General features: G+C 36.1%; 1 long non-coding RNA gene across 1 annotated transcript; it reads left to right on the top strand.

The window, feature by feature from the left end:
- The first annotated feature begins 2,399 nt into the window (after positions 1–2,399).
- LOC145611725 (uncharacterized) lies at positions 2,400–4,934 on the top strand. Its single transcript, XR_014106440.1, has 2 exons — positions 2,400–2,483; positions 4,589–4,934. It is a non-coding gene; the product is annotated as an uncharacterized LOC145611725 (long non-coding RNA).
- The last annotated feature ends 20,957 nt before the right edge of the window (positions 4,935–25,891 follow it).

Genomic DNA, 25,891 nt, shown 5'->3' with positions numbered 1-25,891 from the left:
AATAGGTGGAAACCCGTTCGATGCGTAATCAATGCAAAAATGAATTAATTATTGTCTAGTCATTGTGTCTTGTTGATTGTTGGGTGTGCTTGTAAACAGGTACAGTGAGGTAAGTGTGTGTGATGATAGGAGAATGCATGTTAGTGTGTTTAGTTACGCTTATGTACTCAGCTTTGCTGATTGTGTGTGTGTTGTTGTGTCTGTCCATGTCTTTATCTTGGCCCTACGATGATCCATTTTAATGGAGAGTAGTGGGGGCAAGTAGAGATACACTTTCAGGTATTGAAGCATGTTCATGACGGGGCATGAGTGAAGAGGGAATCATGCTAGCTTCCATTAGGATATGATTTGTTTTATGCATTGAATATTTTCTTATATTACTTTGTGGACTAACACAAAAAGTTTGGTTGTTTCGGTTTTGAATAAGGGCCTTAAATGGTTCCAAGTTGTGGTGGGTTTTATTTGACTTTGGTTTCGTTGATTTTCAACTTTATTTTCGTTGGTTTGGTTTTTAAATTGTGTTATTTAAATAGTTTTGGTTTTTAAGTCTTCCGCTGTGTGTCTTTGATATTTGCCTTAACCGTTTTCACGGTGGCGGTAATGTCTTAGATATTCCTATTTAAAGTTTTTATACAGGGCAAAACAGGTATTTTAAAATAAAGGAATTTCTAGGGTGTTACAGACTTTGCATCTAGAAATGCTAGAAGGAAACATTTTGTATAAGCGTTATCTTAACTATAAATAAAATACCGCGTATGTTTCATTTTTTGCATACCCAATTTTTTCTATTATTAAATTTAATAGTTAGCTAACTAGGGCCCCATTTTTTAATCCGCCCCTAGGCCTCTAAAATCTCATAAACGGGCCTGGCCACCGTACTTAGAAAAAATGCTATTTGTAACGCCCTATTTGTAACTGGCCTGATTTATGTTAGTTTCAACAAGATTATTTGTAACTAACATAAATATTGTTGGTTACAAATAAAATAGTATTAGTAACTGGCATAACAAAGGTCAGTTACAAATAGTAGGTCAATGATAGACTGACCAACTACTAGTAATGAAAATAAAGAAGGGTAGTTACAAATAATAAGTCAAACTTTATTGACCTTATCACTTGTAATGGACATTATTTAGGTCGGTTACTAATTTAATTTTTTTTACTGTAGTTTTTCTATTTTTGAGAAATTTGTACTTGTCTGCACTTCCTCTAACCTTCACCTATCCCTTTTTCACAACTGATATACTCGCAACTTCTCTCACACCTCTAAAACTCGTCTAAAGCTTATTCATCATGAATATGATCAAGGTATGCTCTCGATCTCCTCTTAATGTATGGATTTTTAGTTATTTATGCAGGATTATTTGATAAAAAGAACTTATAAGATTTCTAGGGTTTGTTCTTTTGGTTGTTAATTTACTTTAATGGAAGTTTTGGGGTATTATTACTAAAAACTTGCAAATTCGAGTTTCAAGTAAATGGAAATTAGAGAACATCCACCTTTGAGAAGTTGGGTGGCGATAGTTTTGAGTGAACGCAAGAGAGAAATTGAAACTTGTGATTTCTAAACCAATGTCTTGTTGAACAATTTGCAGGGCTGAAATATTTGGTATGGCTTTTCAATTCTGGGAAAAATCTATAATTGTTATATATTGTGTGTTTGATATTATACTTCTTTGAGAAATTTGAATATTTGATTATCACTACTTTAAGGACGGGAAACAAAATTGACGATCTTTTCTTTAAAAAAATGACGAACATGAACAAGCTCTTGATTTTAGTAATCTCGGCTTAAATTAAAGTTATTAGCAAATCAAGTTGTAGCATGTATATATTGGAAAATTCTCATGTTAATATTTTGATATAATTATGAACTTAAGAAAGACTAATAATATTCCTGTTCCTGTTTAGAGAAGAAAAGTCGATCCATGTCTGGTTTCGTAAAGCTCACCTTTTCTAGCTACAAGATGATTTTGGAACTATCTTGGTCTTCTTCTCTTCATTATTTTACTCACTATTTTTGTAATAGAAAACAATTTGTCTTGTGAGAAGTACTCTAAGAAATATATGAATCCAGGATTTGAAGTTGTTAATATGTATCTGGCTTGTGAGAAATGGCGACATGGAGAAAGACATGGAGAAATTGATAAGTCTGAGAAATTTATTCAGAATTTGAAGTCAAAGTTTGTACGTGTGACAATGAATTCCTCATCATAGCACTACGTAGTACTTCCTCTAGACATGAAGTTTGTTATCCTAGAACACATAAATACATGTACATATAGGTCTCAACTTTGCAATTATAATTAAAAGACTGAGAAAATACATATTGTATAGTTTTGGCTGCAATGCCAAAGCTACTTATGCTTCTTTTTGTTATTTGATGGTCAGCATTCATCAGGGGTTTTTCCCATGCTTCTGGAGTGGAGAAACCTCTTTATAACTGCTTAGATTCACTAAAGAAGTCTTATGGACATATGAAGGTACAGAAAGAAGTTCCTCTAGTTTCTTACTCCTATTGTATACAATGCTGTGAAGCATGTTAGTTAGGATCAAGATACATTATTACATGTATTTAACTTTGTACCCTAGCACATGTGATACCTCATCTTTCTCTTTGAAGTTGAAAATATGAAAAGTAACAACTTTATCAATATTTCATCCTCATTACTATTTTATTTATTCTCATCTTCAAAAAAAAATTTATTCTCATCTTTTGTGCTTGTTGTATCAGGATTCTGTTGTCTCTGATACGAGGAAATTACATGCATTACCAGTGTTATCCTTTCTACTATGAGTTATTAATGGATGAATCAAATGTGTGATTTTTGCTTTAATTATATGAACACAATGTGAAAATCCATAAAGGGAGTTAGGTTTATGACTTTTAACAAAAAATAACAATTTAATTCTAAGGTTGGCACAGCTGGAGGTGAACCCCATGGTCTTCTATGATTCTTCACACATACTATATGTGATGATTAACTTTCATGAAAAAAAAAGTCAAATAGATCTAGGACATCACCTTTCCTTAGGCGGACTCTTGTAATTGGTGCAAGGTTGGGGGTGTGAGTGTGAGACTTTGATTTCCTCTAGGTCTTCTGTTATTCTACTGTTAGTTTATCATTATTAAGGGGAGAAGTTGTCATGTATGATATGTATTAGTGTGAATCTTACAATAACTTCATGCAAATAATACCCACATAATAAAGAGTGTTGCATTTTAGATGGTTGGTCAACTAACATTGATCAATTGAAACTACCTCCCTAATTAAATTACCATGCTCAATGATGCTCTTGAGTTGTCCATAGCAGCAAATTGTACTTGTCTCGGAAGACAATGATGGATTTGAGTGATAAATCTCTTTCTCTTTTTTTTTTTTTTTTGGGTCTGCTTGTAGTGATAGATAAGTTCTATTGTTCTTGCTTAACAAACCTTGCCTGTCATAAACCACAACTAAACTGTGGTTAATTAGGATTCTAGGAGATTAAAAAATAACTAGTATGAATTAGGTTGTACAACAATCAGGATTTTGGCAATTTTATGCAATAGAATGCCATTAATTTAGTTGCACAGTACACCATATGTTCGATAAAATGTCTAGGTGAATCTCGTTGGAACAGTTTAGAGGTCTGACTTCACTGGGCTTGTTCTCCTTCGTTACAAATGATTTTTAGATGATTATTTTTTTGAATTTTGGAAATTTTATGCAATAGAATTTTTTGAGTTTGTTTGCTATTAAACGGGGTTGTTTTCTGAAAGCTGGTCAATTTTGGTTCTATTTGGTTATTGCTTCTGTTTTAGTGCGTTTTTCTTAGAGCTATGTTGAGATATTTGCTTGGATATTCCTGTGGTTTAGGGTGTTTTAAGACTGTTTTACTCGTATAAAATTTCATCCTTGCTATTGCTACACTTTGTGTGGTTTTTTGCTCTGATTTGTGTACATATTTTGTGTTTAAAACATGGGTGAAGAGGCTATAAACAAACTTATGTAAAATTTCTTGTGAAATTTGATATAGTGGAGGAAAAGTTGATTGATAGATCGGAGGCTAGGTTTGATGCATTTGCTAAATTTTTACAAGTTCGTAAGAAGAAAAAAAATGGAAAGCTAATGATGATAAGTATTCAGGTATTCTTTGCATAATCTGAAGCAAATGACAGATAGTACTAAGTATTCAGGTATTTTTAGCAGATATTGAGAAATGGATACTTTTTTTTTCATTTTTTTTTTGTTTAGATGCATGTACAAATATTATTACTGTTCATAATAAGTAGAGAAACTCAAATATCAGACTTGAAATAGCAAGTATGGGTGCTTTAATTGTGTTTTCTACTATTTCTGTTATGTAAATCTAATAACTTTCTTAGTATGGTAGTACTTTATATGATTGTACTTTATACCATATGTAAAAGAAATATCCACCATGTTTCCAATACCTAATAAAATAAAATTTGATGTGTTCCAGTGCCAATACATGTTTTTTGAAACACTTTGCGATGCCGAAGCTGTTAGTGTTGATCTCCTTTTTCCAGTGGCTTACTATCGAACTTTAATTTAAGTTATACTCTTTAAATTTTCATTTTCAGGACATGAAATGTCGATTTGAGTTCAAGAGGCTAGTAGATCAAGGCGGTGCACGTTTTCTAGTAAGTTTCCGAGCAATGGTCAGCTCTGATTTTTCATGCAATTAAAACTTAATACGGAGAGACAAAATAGTCAAATGTGAACAGCAGTCAGAGATATGTGAGAGACAATTAAATTGGGCCTTCTGAGAGATATGCGTGTAATTTTAAGTACATCATTTTCTTAATGTAGAGTTGATGATGTATATGTAAATTTTAATTAAATTGAGCCTTAAATGGTTTAGTGGCCGGGATTGATAATCTTTGTATTTATCATAAAAGTGCATTAATATTTTTGGTGTTTCACATATTTATCATAAAAGTGAACTAACATTAGCCGGTTACGAATAATTTTCATTAGTTGTAACGGTGGCATTCGCAACCAACAATGCCACTTAAAAAAAGTCAATTTCACCGGTTACAAATAGCATTTTTTCTACTAGTTTAGTGTATGATCACAGTGGGGTTCAAGTTTGGGATAATGCTTGAAATATTCCCTACAGTTTTTGGCGACTCCACTAGGGAGGATTTCTATTTTAATTCCTGAATTTATTTTGGCAATGATTTAGAATGAGTGGATGAGACTCGAAAAGTTCTAAGTATTTCATGTGCGTAATTTTGATTAACATTATTGTCATATGCTTAAAAAAGATCTCATTGGAAAGACCATCCGTAATGAGTTAAAACATAGGATTTTACACGTAGGAAATTTGAGAAATATCTTTCACAACTAGGATCGAAATAATGCTGCGCGAAACTGAAAAATTTTATCGAGCACAGAAAACTGCTGAGGCATGTAGGAACTAGCGTCAGTGAACAAAGATTAGCGCCAACGTTTTGACGTTAGCGCCAGGCGACAACTTCTGCCGCCAGGCGCTAAAGCCAAAAAGTGGCGCTGGCCTCTGTTTGCTGGCGCCAAGTTCTTCCAATACCGAGCCAGAAATATGCATTCTAATTTTGACCAGTTTTTAGCACTGTTTGCTCGATCCTACTTCCTTATTGAGTTTTTCTCACTTTTCTGAAACCCATATGTGTTCTACATATGGACATAACTGTTGAGTCACTTAAGGTTTTGAGTGATGACAAACAGCTGACTAGCTGGTTCTTGTTGGTTTTATATCATATCAACTGACATTTTGAACAGGAACAGCTATCCCAAGTACTTGAGGCAATATGAAGTCCTTTTGAATCAAAGCATTCAAGAAATATGTATCAGAATGTTCTATCAAGGAAGGCCGTCAAGACTTGAAGATTATGAAGTCTCTCAGATTAGGATAGTTGATCTTTGTAGTCTTTATAATGTTAAGTGTGCATGGATGTTTGTACGTAAGCTATCTGTATCCCTTACTTAGAATATTTAGTGTTGTAGAGATCAGGAAAAGTTGACCTGATCTCTAGGACACTAACAGGTTAGGAAACAGCTGCTTCGTAGCTTGTTTCGTGAACCTGGACATTAGTTCAGTAAATATTTTCTGGAATATATATTTCCTATCCTTAGAGAATATTTACTAAACTAATTGATTCAGTTTATGCAGAGTTGGAGATGAATTATTTCGCATATAACTTAGAATATATTATTCTACCCATTTATGGAAAGTAGAATAATATCTTAGAATATCTCTTATTTACAAAATAAAAGATATTCTATTTTCCTAAGTTATGATCTGAAAAGATCACGAAAGAATTCATCTCCCAACCTTATAAAAGCATAAACTCGATCAGAATTTCGAGTTAGCTTTTCTGAAAAACTTCTCTATCTTTGAAAGCTCGAAATACACTCTAAGGGAAATAGTTAGTTCATCTCTTACAAACTATTTATGCACACAGTAAGAATTGTTTTGTAATTATCTCTTGTAAGCTTTGAGTGGAAGCATTTAGAGGGAAACAAAGGGTTTGTATTGAATCACTAAGAGGTTAGTGATTGGGTAGCATTTACGAGTGTGAGTGCAAGTGCTTGTGAGTTCAAGTGCGAAGTGACACCTAGAGTTAGGTGTGGGGATCACGAGTGTGATCATTTGTAATTGCTTTTGTTTTTCAGAGTTGATTAATAAAAGTAATTAGGGTAGTGGAGGACGTAGGCTCAGAGTTGAGCTGAACCTCGTTAAATCTTTGTGTTGATTATTTATTGAATTTTCTGTTTCCGCTGCAGGACCAGTTCATCACCTGGTCCCCTTACATAAATAGAGAAGAAAATCCAATAATTCTTAACACTGCCCTGTACTCAATTCAACCCCCCCCCCCCCCCCTTCTTGAGTACCAGCTGCACTTTCAATTGGTATCAGAGCCTCGGCTTCTTGTAAGGGTAACACCTAGAGAAGTAGATCATGAGTACTCAGGAAATGAATGCTATGGGATATGACAACAAGACACCAAAGTTCAATGGGAAGAACTATGCATGGTGGAAGAACAGAATCAAGAACATCATCATTGGCATTGATTATGAATGCTGGTTGGTTGTTAAGAATGGTCCCTTGACCATTGAGAAGTCTGATCCAGAAGGGAAGCTAGTCCCAAAGGCTGAAGATGAATACATCTCCACTGATTACAAAAAGCTGGAGAAAAATGCTAAGGCTATGTCGATACTGCAACAGGCCATTGCTGAGAATGAGACAAACAGGATCTCAGCATGCACCACTGCCAAGGAGATCTGGGATACCCTTGAACTTGCCTTTGAGGGTACCAGTGAGGTAAAGAGGTCTAAAATTGATTTACTTATGTCAAAATATGAATCTTTTAATATGTTTAAGGATGAAGATATTAATACTTGTTTTGGTAGATTCATGACTATTGTAAATGATTTAAAATCTCTTGGTAAAAGCTTTACTGATGAAGATCTTGTTAGAAAGATTTTGAGAAGTTTGACAGGTGAATGGACTCCCAAGGTTACAGCCATTTATGAAGCAAAGGATCTTTCAATTCTTTCAGTTGAACAGTTGATAGGCTCCCTCATGACCCATGAAATGCTGGTTGGATCTAAGTCAGAGAAGGTACCAGCAAAAGGAATTGCTCTAAAGGGAACAGTCGAAGATGAGGATGATGAGATAGGAATGATGGCTAGAAGGTTTGAAAGAAGTTTCAGAAACCAGAAGGGAAAATTCATCAAGGGTAAGTTTAATAATGCATCAAATAAAAAATCTAACAACTTCTCTACAACAGGATGCTTTAAGTGTGGTGAGAAGGGACACCTTGTGAAGAATTGTCCTCAATGGAAGGACAACCAGTCCAAGGAAGCAGACAAGATGGCCTACAAAAAGGCCATGGTTGCTGCTGTCTGGGGAGATACAGACAGTGATGAAGAGGGAGATGATTCAAGTCAGTCAGATGTATGTATGACAGCAATACTGAATCAAAGTTCAGAAGAAGGTACCAGGAACAACAGAGGAACTAGCTCAGATGTCCACTGCCTCATGGCAAAAAAGCACCCCTTGGATCAACATCAGGTAAACATTGATCAGATCAAAAAGGATATGCTCTTTTATGATAGAGAAAACTTGATGAAATGTGCTAGTAGTGCTTTAGATCAATGTTTAGAACTTGGAATTGCTTATCATAATTTTAAGAGAAAGTTTAAAGAAAAGTCTAAAGAATATGATATTGCTAATTCAAGTTGTGATTTGTTGGAAAGTGTCTGTGCTAACTTGAAACAGGAAGTGGATGAACTAGAGATTGCTTTAGATCAAAGCAAACTTGAAATTCAGAGAATAAAATCTGATATGGGTTTGTGTGATGACAGTGATGATGAATGTGAGAAACAGTTTACAAGTTGTGTCATTAACGTGCTTGATTATAGTGATGATGACTTGTACGACTTTGATAGTATAAAATCTAGGGCAAGTGTTCTAAATAGGTCTAAACTGTTAGAAGGATTCAACTTGTTAGTTGATGATGTAGAGAAACTATATAAAGCATATGTCCTAGTTAAGGACAGCAAAAGTACTGGTTCTGAAACTGTTTCTAGTAATATGCATGATGAATGTGAAGCTAAAATTTGTAGCTTGCAGGTTGAGTTAGCCCAGCTTAGAAAGACTAATTCATGTGATTCTGTAGTTTTGCATGATTCAAGTATTTCAAAATTGCAAGCTGAGCTTGAAAGAGCTAAGCTTGACTTTGAGATAGTTGTTGACCAGAATTTATCCCTGCATGAGAAAATGAACTTAAAGGACAGAGAGTTCATAGAATTTAAGAAGAGAATGGATAAAGTCCTCCAATCCCAGAACTCATTGAACCAGTTAACCTTAACTGCTGGAAACAGTGGTAGAAGGGGACTTGGTTATACTGGGAAGGGGAACAGGAGGAACTGGTCTCCCAGAGATACTACATGGTTACAGGAGTATAAGAAAGGTAAGTATGTCTTAGCGAAAGACATGCATGTGTGCTATCATTGTGGCAAGAATGGCCATAAGAAATATGAGTGTAAAGACAGGAAAAGTAGATTGGATAAAAATGAGAAAAATGTTAAACAGATTTGGGTTAGAAAAGACTTGCTTGAATCTGTTGTTGGAAAGGGACCCAAAAAGATTTGGGTTCCTAAAGCTAACGTTTGAATTTTTCCTGTGCAGGCTGAAGTGAGAGACAATACCTACTGGTATTTGGACAGTGGCTGCTCAAGACACATGTCAGGGGATAGGAAACAGTTTCTCTCACTTACAGCTCATGAAGGGGGAAAGGTGACTTTTGGTGATAACAGCAAAGGTACCATTCTTGGAATTGGTAAGGTTGGTAAGTCACTTTCCCATGCTATTAGTGATGTATATTATGTTGATGGTTTACAACATAATCTCTTGAGTATTTCACAATTATGTGATAAAGGTAATAAAGTTGAGTTCAAAGACAACCTTTGTCACATAGTGAATTTGCAAACAAATGAACTTGTCTGCCAGGGATTCAGACATGAAAACGTTTACATTACTTATTTAAACCAAATCCCTGAGAACAAGTCCATCTGTTTGAGTGCTGTTTCTGATAGGGACCAGTGGCTTTGGCATAAAAGGATGGGACATGTCAGCTTTAGACTTCTTAACAAACTCAGGTCTCAAGAATTGGTGATAGGCCTGCTTAACATCAAGTTTGAAGCAGATAGAGTTTGTGAAGAATGTGCTAAAGGGAAACAAGTCAAATCCTTTTTTAAGCCAAAGAAAACTATCAGTACCAGCAGACCTCTAGAACTTATTCATATTGATTTATGTGGACCCATGAGAGTCCAAAGTAGAAATGGATCTAGATATGTGTGTGTCATTGTTGATGATTATTCCAGATACACATGGATTCTATTTCTGTCTTCTAAAGATCAAACTTTTGATGAGTTTATTGTATTAGTAAAGCAGGTTCAGAACAAGATCAATCATCAACTGGCTGCCATAAGATCTGATCATGGATCAGAGTTTGATAACTCTAGCTTCATAGAGTTCTGCAGGGAACATGGAGTTTCTCACAATTTCTCTGCCCCAAGAACTCCTCAACAAAATGGAGTAGTTGAGAGGAAGAACAGGACTTTGGAAGAAATGGCAAGAACAATGCTCATTGAGAGTTGTCTCCCCAAGTCTTTTTGGGCAGAAGCTGTAAATACAGCTTGTCACATGTTAAATAGGTTGATGTTAAGGCCTCAAATGAAGAAGACTCCATACGAACTTCTTAGAGGAAGGAAACCAAACATAGCATACTTCAGAACCTTTGGTTGTAAGTGTTATGTGCATAATAATGGTAAGAACAACTTGGATAAATTTGATCCAAGAAGTGATGAAGCTGTTTTCCTTGGTTATTCTTCTCACAGTAAGGCATATAAAGTATTCAATAAGAAAACTTTGTGTGTTGAAGAAAGTGTTCATGTAGTCTTTGATGAATTTAATATGTGTTGTGAGAATGTGCAGGTTGATGACTTAGATGAGATAGGACTTTTGTATTTTACAGGAGAATCAACTGATGTCTCCTTAGAAAAACCAGGTTCACATACTGGTTCACCAGATGCTGCTGGTGAAGGACTTGGTCACAATGAAGGAGATCCTCAACAAGTGGATACTCATGAGGATGGAGATGAAGGCCCCCAAGTAAATGGAGAAAGCAACACCTCAGGGGGAACAGAAAACTTTCAGGACAAGTTTTCCACCCAGGTAAGGAAGGTAGGGGGAACATCTCAGCATACTGGTCCATCTGCGCAAAACCAATTCGATGGCACAAATGAACCAGGGATGCATGATGGTTCTGATGGATTAAATGAGAATGCACCTAGATCTAGCATTTTTAAATATAAATCTTCTCATCCTTCTGAACAAATTCTGAGTGATATCAGTAAAGGCATTCAGACTAGGAGAGCAGTTTATGAAAACTTTTGTGCATTTTTCTCATTTTTATCTAATATAGAACCAACTGACTACAAGATGGCTTTAAAAGATCCTGATTGGGTTTTGGCTATGCAAGATGAATTAAATCAATTTGAAAGAAATAAAGTGTGGCATCTTGAGCCAAGACCTGAGAACAGGTCAGTCATAGGTACCAGGTGGGTCTTCAGAAACAAATTGGATGATCTGGGTACTATAGTCAGAAACAAAGCTAGACTGGTCGTGCAAGGTTATAATCAGCAAGAAGGCATTGATTATGATGAAACCTTTGCCCCAGTAGCTAGACTTGAGGCAATAAGGATCTTGATTGCCTTTGCTGCTCATAAGAACATTAAGCTTTTTCAAATGGATGTTAAGACAGCATTTCTTAATGGTTATTTGAAAGAAGAAGTATATGTTGAGCAGCCCCCTGGCTTTGCTAATAGTCAATTCCCAAATCATGTATATAAGCTGGACAAGGCGCTCTATGGTCTTAAACAAGCTCCTAGAGCTTGGTATGAAAGGCTGTCCAACTTTCTGATGGAACATGACTATAGAAGAGGAACGGTTGATAAGACCCTCTTTATCAAAACCAGAAATTTTGATTTGATCGTAGTACAGATATATGTAGATGATATAATATTTGGTGCTACTAATCAAATTTTGTGTAGTGAGTTTGCAGATCTGATGCAAAGTGAATTTGAGATGAGCATGATGGGAGAACTAGGATTCTTCCTAGGATTGCAGATCAAGCAAACAGTTGATGGGATCATGATACATCAACAGAAGTATCTAAAGGAACTAATCAAGAAGTATGGATTGCAAGACAGTAAATCATATGCAACTCCAATACCTACAAATGCAAAGCTAGACAGTGATGATAAAGGAGAGAGTGTGGAAGCTACACTGTTTAGAGGTATGATTGGTTCTCTTCTCTACTTGACAGCTAGTAGGCCAGATATAGTGTTTTCTGTGGGATTGTGTGCACGTTTTCAAAGCAATCCCAAAGAATCTCACCTAAAGGCTGTCAAGAGAATATTTAGATACTTAGTAGGAACAGATGACCTGTACTTGTGGTACCCCAAAGGTGGTTCAATTGAACTATTAGGATACACAGATGCAGATTATGCTGGATTCCTAGTAGACAGAAAGAGCACATCTGGTATGGCACATTTCTTAGGTCCCTGCTTGATTTCATGGGGATCAAAGAAACAAAATTCTGTTGCTTTATCCACAGTAGAATCTGAATACATAGCTGCTGCAGCTTGCTGCTCCCAGCTGTTGTGGATAAGGAACCAGTTGAAAGATTTTGGTATTTTCTATGAAAATGTACCTATTTTATGTGATAATACAAGTGCTATTAACATTTCTAAGAATCCTGTGCAGCATTCCAGGACAAAGCATATTGAGATAAGACATCATTTCCTAAGAGATAATGTTGAGAAAGGTCTTGTAGAGCTGAGTTTTTGCAACAGTGAAGAACAAATTGCAGATATCTTCACTAAGCCATTGGGTAAAGAGTCTTTCTGCAAGTTTAGAGTCATGTTAGGTCTGACTAGGTCAAACTAAGAGACCTCTCTCAGCTGTTTTCCCCAATGATTGGCTAATTAAGTATTCTTTAAATGTGTGCGTGCATCATACCTTTGCAATCTGTCTATTATCTCAATGTTAATTGCTTATCTCTATGTGAGCAATATTGCAGCTAATCACTTTCAGGATTGAAGGCCATATTGAACAGATGAGCAACTGTTTCAGTAACCCTACTAGCAGAGGAAACAGCAGCAAATACAAACGGATTAATTTTGAAATTAATTTCAAATTAAACCGTGAGAAAATATTTTTTATTCTTATTTGATTTTAAAATCTTTTAAATATGGCAGTTATTTTCCTCCAACGGCAATTTGTTCTGACAGTTGCAATTATGGGCAGTTGTTCATTTATGGAAGTTATTTCCAAAATTAAAATAACTTCCAAATATCTTCTGATTCTCTGATTTTATTTCTGATTGTCTCTATAATTCCTCTTGCTATATATTTGCTTCCCTTTCCTTGCTCCGTGATTATTCATCATTCATCAAAAATTCTCAACTTCTCTCTCTACACAAGATCAATTCTTCGAAGCTTAGACAAGCAACAATGGTGAGAAAGGCTGGAACTGGAAGGAAAGGAGGAAGGAAAGGAGGTTCCAAAGCAAGTTTGGCTAGTTCCCCCTCGTCAAAATCTCAAGAAACAATCAAGGATGTTCTTATGAACGTCTCTGAGCAGACTCCTTCACAAGCAACACCAGAAATCATCCCCTCTGAAACTGAACCCATCAAGGCCGTTCCCTTGAGACAAACTCCTTCAAAAGAGAATGTCTTGAAGGAAAAACCTGCCTCATCATCAAAGACTAAAACTTTAACCCCTTCTCCACAAAAATTCAAATCCAAAAAGGCCCCAAAAGAGAAATCCATCGAAACCCTCACTCAAATAACTGAAACCGTTTCTTCAAACCCCAAATCACCTTCTGAGGGGGAACCTGTTAAAAAGATAGCCAAGAAACTTGAAAAACAGTTAGAGGAACTGGCTGATGAAGGATTGGATGAGGAGAAGGAGGACAAGAAGATGGAGGAGGATCTAGATGTAGTGGTGACCAAGGTGGTTGCTGGTACCACTACTGGTTCTGTAAGGAAAAGGCAGACTAGGGCTGCTTCAAAGTTCATTAAGGGCTCAGAAGAGAAGGAGACTACACCATCTGAGTCTAAGAGAGGAGAGAAAAGGAAAGCAACATCATCTGTTTCCCGTATCTCCAAGGCTGCTAAAGGTAAACAACCTGTTAACCCCAGTACTGGTGCAACTTCTTTAAGTTCTAGGACTGTGTTATCTGGTTGTGGTGTTGAGAATGAATATTTTGATATTCCTTCTTTGAGTCAAGTTAAGGAACTTCTTGCGTTCCAAGGATGGATGTCTCTGTTTAATGATTTAAATGATGCTTTTGTTGGTCCTGTTCGTCAGTTTTTTGTTAATCTGAAGCAAAACATTGATATGTCTGTGGCATCAACTGTTTCTGGTAGTATTGTCCATGTTTCTGAGTCTGTTTTATCTGAGTTGCTGGGTATACCTAGAGATGGTTTTGGTAGATATAGCAGTGATGGGTGGCCCCTAATGGGAGGAGTAACACCTGAGGAGGTTACTCAGTTTTTGTTTGGAAAGAAGGAAGAAGCTGGTTCCCCTAGTGACTTTAGGGAGGCAATTATGTTGGTTCTTCACTCCATGTGTTTGAAGGTCTTTCTGCCCAAAGGTCAAGGCAGAGGTACTGTTAGGATCATGGACATGGTTCTGATCTATCTGATCCTGAAAAAGGTTAAGGTTAATCTGCCTGCTCTAATGATGGAGCACATGTTGTACTGCCATGCTTCATCCCACAACTCCCTGCCTTATGGTTCCTTTATCTGCAAAATCATCAAGGAGCAGAATCCCAAGTTTTCTTTTTCTGGTGAAGTGGTGAGTCTTCAGTTGTTCTCCAAGAAAATACTCACTCAAAAGAAGATTGACTACTCTGGAAAGAGGCTGACTTTTGTAGGTCAAGAAAGTAGCCCAAGGGATGCAGGGAACCAGGAGGAAATCACTCCTGAGGATGTGACAATGCTTCTTGCCAAGTTGGAAAGGCAGGATGAGAGGATCATAAAGTTGGCTGCCAGTCTAGTGCTGGCTGAAGAAGAAAGGAAGCTTGACAAGCTTATGAACAACAGGAAATTCCTCTCTATTTGCAGGGTGATTGATCACCTGTTGCCCCCAGAGTCTGGGATGCAGTTTGACTCTACACACTGTAGGATCATTGAGACGGATGATGAGGAATCCTCCAGTGAGAAGGGTCCTGATGCTGAAAAAGGAGAGGGTTCTGAAGAAGAGGAAAATGAATCTGATGAGGAAGAAGAAGAAGAGACAGAGGAAAAGGAGAAGGAAGAAGAAAAGACAGCTGAGGAAGGTTCTGACTTCGAGGAGGAGATCAACCCAGAGGATGAAGAAGAGGATGAAGATGATGATGAATGATCACTTCAGTCTCCCCCTCCCCTTCCATTAACTGCCATAATATTTGCTGTTCCCCCACACTGCTAGACTGTTTTTCATGCAGTGTGGTTTCTATTATGTTTCTAACCTTCTGGTGTGTAATCCTGAACAGTTTTAAGCCTTTTCTGTTTCATGTGATTGAATAACCTGTTTGTGCTAACCTGCAGCATTGAGATTGATCAGTGGTTGAAACTACTGATTTTTGGCTTACTTGCGATATTTTGGTGTGCAATTCTATTTTTTGAATGCTTTTTAATGATGCCAAAAGGGGGAAAAGCAGGTTGAAGTTTCTGAAAAGGCCTTGTTAGACAATTAGATTGAGTCTTTTATTTCCTTGAGTCAGATAATCACAAAAACAAGTTAAAATAGAGAGAACAGTTAGATTAACTAACTGTTTCAGTGTCTTTTTCCAAAAATCCAAAAACAAGTTGTTTCTTTTAAATAAAGATGGCTATCCTGGTCAGTCATCAGTGTCATAAGTCTTTTACACAAGATATCCCTTGTGTAGAAAGTCTAGTAGAAAGTCTTGTCTTCTTAAGTGTAGATTAGAACTTTCTTTACTTTGCTGTTTCTCACTAACGTGCAGGTGCAGGAAACTTCAAAGTGTTTGTCATCATCAAAAAGGGGGAATTTGTTGAGTCACTTAAGGTTTTGAGTGATGACAAACAGCTGACTAGCTGGTTCTTGTTGGTTTTATATCATATCAACTGACATTTTGAACAGGAACAGCTATCCCAAGTACTTGAGGCAATATGAAGTCCTTTTGAATCAAAGCATTCAAGAAATATGTATCAGAATGTTCTATCAAGGAAGGCCGTCAAGACTTGAAGATTATGAAGTCTCTCAGATTAGGATAGTTGATCTTTGTAGTCTTTATAATGTTAAGTGTGCATGGATGTTTGTACGTAAGCTATCTGTATCCCTTACTTAGAATATTTAGTGTTGTAGAGATCAGGAAAAGTTGACCTGATCTCTAGGACACTAACAGGTTAGGAAACAGCTGCTTCGTAGCTTGTTTCGTGAACCTGGACATTAGTTCAGTAAATATTTTCTGGAATATATATTTCCTATCCTTAGAGAATATTTACTAAACTAATTGATTCAGTTTATGCAGAGTTGGAGATGAATTATTTCGCATATAACTTAGAATATATTATTCTACCCATTTATGGAAAGTAGAATAATATCTTAGAATATCTCTTATTTACAAAATAAAAGATATTCTATTTTCCTAAGTTATGATCTGAAAAGATCACGAAAGAATTCATCTCCCAACCTTATAAAAGCATAAACTCGATCAGAATTTCGAGTTAGCTTTTCTGAAAAACTTCTCTATCTTTGAAAGCTCGAAATACACTCTAAGGGAAATAGTTAGTTCATCTCTTACAAACTATTTATGCACACAGTAAGAATTGTTTTGTAATTATCTCTTGTAAGCTTTGAGTGGAAGCATTTAGAGGGAAACAAAGGGTTTGTATTGAATCACTAAGAGGTTAGTGATTGGGTAGCATTTACGAGTGTGAGTGCAAGTGCTTGTGAGTTCAAGTGCGAAGTGACACCTAGAGTTAGGTGTGGGGATCACGAGTGTGATCATTTGTAATTGCTTTTGTTTTTCAGAGTTGATTAATAAAAGTAATTAGGGTAGTGGAGGACGTAGGCTCAGAGTTGAGCTGAACCTCGTTAAATCTTTGTGTTGATTATTTATTGAATTTTCTGTTTCCGCTGCAGGACCAGTTCATCACCTGGTCCCCTTACATAAATAGAGAAGAAAATCCAATAATTCTTAACACTGCCCTGTACTCAATTCAACCCCCCCCTTCTTGAGTACCAGCTGCACTTTCAATAACCCCCTGGGAATTCATGCTTCATCTACATGATTGAACGCTCTGTGCAACAAAGGGTACATCCGAGAATGTTGAATTCACCAAACCATGGAAGCGAGTTTTTTCTTAACTCGCGGTGTCCCATCCACTCGCGCCAACCCTTCACGGTTAGGCTTCCGTGCGGTGCATCCGGACAATTAACCATGGTCCCTCTTTGAATAACCCATATCCCGAACTTTAGAGAACTAGAGCCATGGTTATGTTGCAAACTCATTGCATCATATTGTGCCTACTTGACTAATTGTGCATTATTTGTTGTGCATTCTTTATGCGATTTTTCCTAACCGTTTGTTTGACTTGTGATTAAGCCTAAATAAACTAATGAATGAATAAAGGACTTTGTTTAATTAATTAATTAATAAATTTGAGCTAATAAATATTCCTTAAGTCGAGTCATAGTTCCTTTAAGTCAACCCCGGATTTTTATTCCCGTATATTGCACAAGCGTCAACTTGTTTTGGTCACAGCTAGAGTTATAGGAAGAACTATGAGTCTTACAGCCTATGGCTCTGTAGCCCCGAGTTTTATCTTTAATTTGGAGTTGGTTTCATCCCAATCAGAGTCACAGATCAAAAGTTATGACTAAAATACCACAGGATGTCCAGTTTAATGCATATACGTGAGGTCTTAACTTAGTCTTTGTTCGAGTCTAGTCACATAGTCTAGCCACATGGTCATGACAAGAGTCTTAGAATGTCACATACACTCACTAGTCTTAGCACACACTTCATACGTGAGTCCACACCATGACCATGTCATAGGTTCATGCATGAGTCGGTTTTCCGTCATTTGAGTTGGGGGTACATTCTATTCCTAATTTCTTCATATCCCTCCATCTACATTATTTTTCTTCACATCACAGCCTTCATTCTTCCTACCTTCTTCCATCTATGCATGTTGAATAAAGTTGATTCAAATAATTAACAATGAATATCCCTAATTTCCCTTTCCACAGTACTTGGTCAAGTAGAGAAGGGCGATTAATCAAGGACAACACCTTTGTTCAAGTCTTACTTTTTGATAAACCGATTCGTCAAAAGAGGAAAGCTAAGAAGATAATGGAAACTCAAGAAGAAGTCAACGAACTTAGGAATCAATTGATTATCGTGAATGAAGCATTGAAGGCTTTAACCCTCAAAATTGATGACCCTGTGAAGCAACAACAAATGAACCTTATGCAAGAAAGCTTGAGCAAGCTATCTAGTGACTATAAATTTCAGGGCATTAGTTCACAAGGGGTCTCGCTGGACAAGGAACTTCTTCCGCATAAGTTCAATGACAACGACATCCCAAAATTAAAGGCAACATATAACCCTTACTTTCATCTAAGAGCTTTTAAAACTATAATGAACATTAAGGGGATTGATAAGAAAGTCTTTCATTCCTTGTTTTCTTTATCTCTTGAGACCATTTGTCAATAATGGTTCTTTTCCCTTGACAAAGAGAAAACCTCTTCTTGGGAGTCGATAACAAACGCTTTCATAGATAGATATAAGTGCAACATTCAAGATGAAACAGACCATAGACAACTTGAGATGTTAAAACAAAAAGAAAACGAAGGGTTCACTTCTTTCTTCAACAAATGGAGGGAAAATTCCGCTAACATGGTTAAGGTTCCTACCGAAAAAGAATATGTGAGGATGTTTATCAAGAATCTCCAAGAGAAGTATTCAAAGCACTTAAAATACCAATACAACTTGAATACTTTCAAGGCTGTGTATAATATAGGCATTGACATTGAAGATGACCTTCTGAAAGATAATAGTGCGAGAGGAAAGAAGAACGACCATCCTTTTTCTTCCTCTCCCATTAATGAAGTACATGCTACGAACACCTCTAAATCACGAATCCAAAGGTCGAAAAGAGTGTTCACTCCACTTGGTATGAGTTATGAAACAGCTTTCGAGAAGCTACATCACAAAGGACTAGTCATGCCCATAGGGCCCATCAAAGATCCAATTCCAGAACCCAGGCCACCCAAGTGGGACCCTAATAAGCACTGTAAATATCACCAAGGAAAGGGTCACGACACTGAGGAGTGTTGGAAACTCAAAGAAGCTATTCAATATCTGATTGATGTCAATAAAACTTCCGAAATTCTAGCCATCGCAGAAGATCAAACATCCTTCGATCCTTCACTCCTTATCACACCTGTAGGTGAGCCCATGATCGAGACAGCTTATATAGCCTCTCTTGATGAAGTGGCCATGATTGAGGAGGATGAAAGTCTTGTCTTAGATAATACCAGGGAAGACTCGTCAAGTCTAAAAGAGGACGTTCAAAAACTGCAAGATGTCGTTGTCATGCTCTTGAATGTGGTAGAAGGACTAGCAAATCGGGTGATGGTTATCGAACAAAATTCTCGCCAAGGATTTAATGAAGAACTCAATGCTCCTAAGCCACGGGCAAGACGGACCATTGAAGAATACACACCAATAGGAATGACTTACAATGAAGATTTTGACTATCTTCATGATCAAGGTCTCATTCACCCCATTGGTCCCAGTTAAGAACCTCCGCCTAAAAAACGGATTCCCAATTGGGATCCAAAATCTTATAGCCGATACCATAGAGGTCGTGGTCATACCACCGAAGTACGTCTCGCCCTCAAGGATCGTGTTCAAGACCTCATTGATTCAAATCTCCTTCATGTTCCCCCGTGCGACAAGAAGGCCAAGATCAGTAACAATAACAACTGTTGCTGTAAAGGAAAGAAGAACGACTATCATTCTTCTTCTGAAAACACCTACTCTAGTAACAATATTGGTACTTTCGACCTTAATGAAATCTTAGCCATGGATAATCGAGGATTTAGAAAGCAACTAAGAAAGGATTTCACCCCTATTGGAATTAGCTACGATGATGCTTTCGATCGACTACATGCAAAGGAACTCATTACTCCTATTGGACCCATTCAAGATCCCCCACTTGAGAAGAGATTTCCTAGTTGGAACCCTAATGTACGCTGCAGGTACCATCAAGGTAGGGGTCATACTACTGAGAGCTGTTGGAAGCTAAAGGAAGCAATCCAATATTTGATCGACAATAACGGGCTTCCAATACCTCCAGTCGGCAAGAACACCAAGTGATGATAAGCTAAGGGATAAGACGCAAGCTTCAACGACAAGATTTCATGATCTTTTTTCTATTTTTTATTTATCCTTTCCCCAATAAGTCTAGCATAGGCACCTTTTTATTCCCCTTAGATTTATTTTGTAAGATCATTATTTCTTTTCCTTTAATAAAAATGAGCATTTATTTTCTTGCATATGATCATTTAATTAAAAAAAATTAAATAAATAAATAAAAATAAAAATCCATGTCGAATTAAGCACAAGGTATACCAATGATTTGAGGCACCCCTTGTAGCCACATCATATCACTTCTCACCCTTCAAATATGCAATCCTTTTTTTATAAACCACTTTGAGCCTCGTCTAACAATAGACCTTTCATTTTTCAACCCATGTCTACCTAATCTTGGGATGGGATAGTGTGCAACTTATGCAGTTTTCAATATCATAAAAAGCTTGAGTGATTTCAAAATATCAAAATAAATAAAAAAGAAACACTAGGTGAAAATATCAATTGGCCACCGGTTCAAAACCCCCCTATGCCACCGGTTTTGAACCGGTGGTCATTTGGGGGGTGGCAATAAACTGAAGCTTTTGCCACCGGTTTAAAATCAAGTATTGCCACCGGTTAACCGGTGGCAATAGTCGTTCCCGCAATTTATTTTTTTTTTGTATTAACAACTATTGCCACCGGTTAACCGGTGGCAATAATACCCTAAAAAAACAAAAAAAAAAAATTTACTTTTTTTCGCATTTTTTTCACTTAAAATGTTGCAGAAACATATATATATGAATAATATACATGAAACACACATATATTCATCAATAACCACTATATAATAACTACAAATAAATTTCTCAAAAAACAGTTCCAAATAACTAAGATAATCAGATTTACAAACTAAAATTCCAATATTAAATTAAAATATAATTACAACATTAAAATCTAAAAAACCCCAAACAACATCTAATTCACTATTCTTGCATCTTGGTTCTTCGATTTAAGATCTTGATCAATATACCTGCATCAATTAAAACAAAAAAATAAATCGATTAAAATAAGCTGTGAAATAAAAAAAATAATAACCAAAACACTGCATGTAACCATTAATTGATTAAAATCAGTTTAAAACCCACATAAACAAAAACAAAAACCCAGAAATTAAACAAAAACCCAGGAAAAAAAATTAAACAAAAATAAAATTAAATCCCTGAAATTGATTTTCGCGAACTCAGAAAAGAGAAAAAAAAAACAAGAATTAAATCGAATTAAACCCAGAAGAAGATGGAATTAAAATTGAATTTTCTGTCAAATTTCATTTTAAACTAAATGTCACAAAAAAAATTTTTAAGTACTATCTCACACCAGTCACCACCCCACCACCTTAACCCACCAACAGCACCACCTTAACCCACCATCCGCACCACCTTAACCTTCACCCGAACACCCACCTTCACCCACCAGATCCACCCACCAACTGAACCCACGTGTAATAAACAAAAACTCAGAAAAAATAACCCAGAAAAAAAAAAAGAAAAAACAAACCCAGAAAAAAAAAACAAAATTCCCATAAATTAGTAAAAACCCAAGCTCAAAATCGGAAAAAAAAAAAACAGAATAAAATCGAATAGAACTTAGAAGGAGATCGACTTAAAATCGATTAAAATCAATTAAAATCGATGAAAACACTCAAAAAATCCAAAATCGACTAATTAACAATTAATTAAACCCAACAAAATCCAAAAATCGATTAAAATCGATTAATTAAACACAAAATTAAACCTAACCTCGTACATGTCTTCGTTGTTGTTGTTGCGGTGGTGGTTGAAATGACCGAGAAGGAGATCGAGAAGGAGACGAGAAGGAGATCGAGAAGGAGATTGAGAAGGAGATCGAAGGAGATCGATGATCGAAATGAAAGAAAGAGAAGGAGATCGAATGAGGGAGAGAGCAGGAAAGGGAAGAAGAGGGACGACGGCGGTGGTGGTTGAGACGATAGAGCAGGAAAGAGAAGAAGAGGAGAGGAGAGGAGAGGAGAGGAGAGGAGAGAGAGAATGAGGGAGGCTGATGAGTGAGTAGGGTTTGGGTTTGGGTTTTTATATGGGGCGCTTTTTTTTTTTTTTTTTAATTTAATTGGATATTGCCACCGGTTCAAAACCGGTGGCCTTTTAATTATTGCCACGGGTTTGGTTTGAACCGGTGGCAAAACCGGTTTGGCTCATCCCGCCCATTAATTAAGCCACCGGTTTTCAAAAACCGGTGGCCAATTAGCGGTGCATTTTTCAATTTTTCTACTAGTGAAATAGAAAATAATAAAAGTGTACAAAAGGGTAAGTGTTCCAATGTCTTTGACATGAACATGTCTTTGATATGAGCACGTCACAGATTACGTCTCTTATCGAGTGCTCAACACCGTGCCTGAGAAACATGAATGCCAAGTGAGTGATAGACCGCATGATCGGGATTGCCCACACTCATAAAAATAAAAATAAATGCTAAAGCAAAAAAAAAAAAAAAAAAAAAAAAGGAGAAAAGAGAGCTAAAAAAAGAGAAGCAAGCCTCAAGCATAAAAATATAAAGATTCAAAAGCAAGGTTGCACACCTTAGGGGCTTATCAAGGGTCTTGAGCCTTTATCCCCTTCCTCTATAACCTTTAGCCTAACCATGTTACAACCCTTAAAAAGACATTTTTGAGGTATACACACACTTGTGTGAGGTTCGGCTAGAGCTACGTTCGGCCTGATTCCTAACGGATACGTAGGCAACCTCACATCGAGGTGCGGCCGTAATAAAAATGCGTTTATATTCACATTCACACACTTACACCATGATCATATCAAGGGATCTCCAATGCTCATCCCTATCTACTTAGAGCTAGACTTGGGGGCTCGATCCTTACATCATTAGCTTACCTAGCCTAAAGAGTCACCATCATTTGACTCTTCTTGAAATAATATCTTTGCACACACTTAGCCCTTGCGGCCTAACTTTAGTGTCACTTTCACACACTGCACAGATACATGACCAAATATACTTTCCCTTAGGAACCCTTTGTCATGAAATCTTAACACAACGTTGAAGCATGTATTTTCATATCAAAATCACTCATCAATCATAATCATCATTGCATCAAAGTATGAAGTGCTTAGCCTCCACGCCTAAGTTACCTAAATACTTTCATTATTGAGTCAACTAGGATAGTGTAACACCCCAATAATTCTCTCTTTAAACTTGTGAGGACCCTGAACAACATTCAAGAGAATTACTGGCGTGCTACCGCCACGTGTTCAAACGTTAAGGCTTTATCAGAAAATAGCAGCGGAAAAACTAAATCAGTTATAAATAAGTTTCAAAACCAACGAATGAAACCAAATTAAGTCATACAACTTGGAACCATTAAGGCCCTTATTCAAAACCCAATAAAAGTAGTAAGTGATTAATTCCAGTGTTCGAATAAATTCAAACCCAAAAGAATTAGTGTCAAATAAAATCGAATTAAAATAAATTCAAACTTGCAAAAGAAATAAAATGCAAAAAATCAACTCTCTACTCAAGATCCCACAACCCTGATGAATGTTGCATGTGTAAGAACCTGTGGTAATTCTGCTCCCCAATATTACAAGTGTAAAAATTGGATCGTCACAGGGTCATTGAAAGGCGAAGGCCATGACCAAAGAAAGACACACAAAGCACGCAATCAGCAAAGCTGAGTACATACAAGCTGCAAATTAAATTAAGAAATCCATAACATGCTACTAATAATCAATCATCATGCATCATTAAATTATAGACTCAACACACGACTCAACTATTTATATTACTAAGACTCCATTAATTAATAATAGGTAAATCATTATTTTTATTCATTGGATTACGCAATAGACAAGGTTGTCCAACCCATGCTCCATTTGGAACATCAATAAAAGAAAAACCCCATGCCTCCTTTCGGAAACATGAATAAACATCCAACGACCACGGGCGCGACTCCGTGACCGTAGTTAGTATGAGATCTCACCTAACTCCTAGTTTTGAAAAATATTTGAAATAAGAGACTCGTAGATCAGACGGCCTCGAGAAAAGTACACGGCTAATACCCCATGTACCCCAACCTCTGATTGTCATTACTCCAGAAGTGCACCAATCCAGAGTTTTATTGCTCATCCATCTTGCACTTTACGTGATTTACAGGTTTAGACTTGGTGATGACTCATATGCATAACAATACAATCAATCCAATATCAATTCAATCAAGTAAAACAACTTTTCAATTTCAATTCTTGATTTATTAGTGGCAAGCAACATTTATTATTTATTCCTTTACTACCTCGGTGTATAAACACCTTGAGTGCACAAGGCACCCCAAAACCTTAACCTCGTCTTAGAAGACCTAAATTCTTCCTTTACTCATCCTGCTTGCATAATCATGAATGAGTAATAAATTAATCATTACACCAATAATATACCTTTGCCTCTAAGCGCACCTTGCATAATTAGAGCACAAATAATACTTGCAATATAAAATAGTGCACGTTATACGAAATTCACAATGTATAACCAAACAATTTAACTCAGTCATCCCTATACATGATACTAAGTTCTCGATCCGTCGTCCTTAAACATGCACCTAAAAGAAAGGTTTCGTAACTTGTACGTACCTTGAGCAAACGAATTGGTATGCCACTTTACTAACTAGAAATCACCTTCAATAAACTCCTCTCCTAAGCCAAATAATAACATCTCAATCAATACCCAATCAATCAAATTTACAGCAATACTAACTTACTTTAAAACCTTCAAAATCCAAATCAAACAACACTTTAAAACCTTCCCTTTAGTTAAAATTAAAGGCTTATATATAGTTCTTTAAATTTTCTTCATAAAAACCTTAAAATACACTCTTATACATGAAATTACAGCAAGTTCAAAGTCTAATAATAAAAATCTGAAAATTATATAAAAACCCCTAAAAATCTCCCTTTTTAATGGGTGATTAAACCCTCTTTATAAAACATTAAAATTAGTACTTAGAAACTATTTCCAACACTTAAAACTTCAATAAAAACATATATTTATGTTTAATTAACTTTAAACATAATTAATTTTATTAATCAAACTCAAGGATAATATTTTAAGTAAAAAAAAACTTCGTTAAAATCAAAAACTTCCCGAAAATCATCTTTAGAAGCTGAATTTGGCCACGAGAGGGTGGTGCTTACTACCAAAGGTAGTGAGTCTTTCTTAAAACGTTGTTTCCACATGGAAAACACTATTTTTCATCAAAATCGGATGAGTTCAGAATCTGATCGGGATTAAAACGGGATTAATATTAACGAACGAAAATCTAAAAACTAAAACACGAATTTACATGTTCAAAATAATCTGGAATTAAGTTAAACTAATAATTAGTTATAATCACCAAAATTTCAAAACATCATTACTATAAAAGCCCTAAATCAATTGTTCATAAAAACCCTAAAATCATGATTTTCAATAATTAAAAACCCTAGGTTATAAAATTTACAAAATCTGAAAATTATGATACTTATAAAATCTGAAATTATAAAGTTTAGTCATCAAAATACAACTTGATACTAATTAAATTACTTTCAAACAATAAAATCAAAATCCATAAATCAATAATTATAATTATACAAATTAATAAAACAAAGGAGAGAGAAAATAAGACTAACCTTTTGGTGTGGGAAATTTTTGGGGATTAATGGGGTATTTATAGGAGAGAATGTTGTAGGGTAAGTAAGAAGATTGGGCCTCATAAAATTATTGGGCCAATTAGGTAAATGAAATGGACTAGGCTTTGTTTGTATGATCATGAATTGTAGAACATAGGTTCATAAAATAGTTTGTGCTAAAATAATTTTTGACCAATATTAATAATTTGAAACTTTTGTAATTAAATTCCGGAAAAGTACAAATAAATATTATAAAT

Source organism: Chenopodium album, chromosome 3 (assembly GCF_948465745.1).
Source record: "Chenopodium album chromosome 3, dcCheAlbu1.1, whole genome shotgun sequence".
NCBI lineage: Eukaryota > Viridiplantae > Streptophyta > Magnoliopsida > Caryophyllales > Amaranthaceae > Chenopodium > Chenopodium album.
The sequence above is the reverse complement of the archived record's forward strand: the minus strand, read 5'-3'. Positions and strand labels throughout refer to the sequence as shown.